The sequence below is a fragment of the Hippopotamus amphibius genome, chromosome 3 (assembly GCF_030028045.1).
Source record: "Hippopotamus amphibius kiboko isolate mHipAmp2 chromosome 3, mHipAmp2.hap2, whole genome shotgun sequence".
Lineage (NCBI taxonomy): Eukaryota > Metazoa > Chordata > Mammalia > Artiodactyla > Hippopotamidae > Hippopotamus > Hippopotamus amphibius.
This window is the reverse complement of record NC_080188.1, coordinates 161,190,422-161,192,347: the sequence shown is the minus strand read 5'-3', so window position 1 is coordinate 161,192,347 and position 1,926 is coordinate 161,190,422.

Here is a 1,926-nt window from a genome sequence, read left to right as displayed (position 1 = left end):
CCCCATCCCATCCAGAGCAGTGGTCCATCTTGCCTTTCCACCTGTGCTCCTAGGATTCGCTCCCCACTCACTCCGCTTCAGCCACGGTGGCCTCAAACCCATGAGGTGTGCTCCCACCTGGAGGCCTTGGTGTTTGCAGCTCCTCTGCCTGGGACACTTCCCCCAGGTTTCCATGTGCCCACTGCCTCATTCCCGTCTTTATGCAAATACGTTCTTTTCAGTGAGGTCTTCCCCACCCTTGTTAGTTACAGTTGCACACCACCCCCGCAAATTTCTGTCCCTGCCTTTTCCTTTCTTTTTCTCTATACTTATTTCTCTATACTATGATCTTTATTTATTTTGTTTATTATTTGTCTCCCCTAACAGGAATGTAAGTCCACCAAGTGTAGAGATCTTTATCAGACACACAGTAAGTCCTCAACAAGTATTTGTCAACTGAGTGAATGAACAGGAATCAATGGTTCTGGTGTGTCTGTATCAGCTTTCCCATGAGTACTGTTGCACTTAGTCAATGAATGGAAGAGCAAGAAAACACCTTAGATCATCAATTCCTCCTTCAGTTAAGGGACACTGAGATTTAGCAAGGGAGAGGATATTCCAAAACATCACAGCACATTGACTTTGGAGCTGGGGCTGGGAATGGACCCCTCCCTGTCTCCCAAACACAGCCTGTCCTCTGGTCCCCCTGCCGCCTCCAGAGGTCACTCGATTCTGACAGCAATTTCCAGTCTCCTGAGCTGTAAAATTAGAACAAGGAACCTACAGAAAACAAAGAAATGAGCTATGGGGTGGAGGTATTTTTAGGCTCATTGGTTTCTGAGTGCACACATATATAGAAAGGTCTATACACATGGCTATATATAGGTATTAAATCAGGAAGAAGTTGAGTGGTGGGTCAGCTTTTCTGGGGGTGGCTGAGTGAGGCTGTTGCAACATGGACAGTTTTGAGCCAGAGTGCCTGATTCCAAGGAAACTGGCCTTGCTGAGTCATCTGGGAGCCACATACCTCACATCGGATGTTCAGAAAGAGTCTGAGGAGTTAGATCCTCCTTTTTCTTCTCCTCTATCAGCCAGAAGTACCAGTGAAACTCTAAGGCGCACCTGCATCTTATGGTCAAAATCTCCCCAGTGCCGGCTTGCTGTCTTTGGGGCAGATGGGGATTCTGAAGGGGGAGCCTGAGCAGTAACCTGGAGCCGCTGTGTCCCCCAGTTGATCAGAGACACCTCCTGGGCTCTGGTCCCTTTGTCCACCAGGAACTTTCCAAGGCTTCACCAGGCCTAAAAATGAGACCTGGATTAGCATAAAGCACTTCCTAATGGTCAAACATTCTGTTCATCACATATGGATCTCATTTTATACAACAACTTACTGGGGAGGTACTTTTAAAATTGTCTCCATTTTACAGTCGGAGAAACTGAGGCAAAGTGTGGGTAAGTGATGTACGCAGGTCTCAGCTTAAGTGGCAGACCCAAGTGCTCTAACTCCACAGCCCGTGCCCTTAGCCGTCAGGCTATGCTGCACTGGCTGGAGGGCAGGAAACCCAGGTATGTGTAGAGCATTTTGGGGGCTCTGAGGTTCATGGCTGAATCCAGGGCTTTTAAAAAATTTGTATTTGATATTGGAGTATAGTCGATTAACAATGTTGTGTTAGTTTCATGTGTACAGCAAAGTGATTCATTTATACATATACATCTATTCTTTTTCAAATCCTTTTCCCACTTAGTTTATTACAGAATATTGAGCAGAGTTCCCTGTGCTATACAGTAGGTCCTTGTTGGTTATCTATTTTAAATACCAAAATTTTATGTCATCAGTTCAGCAAATATTGAGTACCTACCATGGGCCAGGCATTGCTCTAAGTACTCAGGAAACACCAGTAAACAAAGCAGACAAGGAAGAAAGGAAGAAAGAAAGAAAGAAAAGAA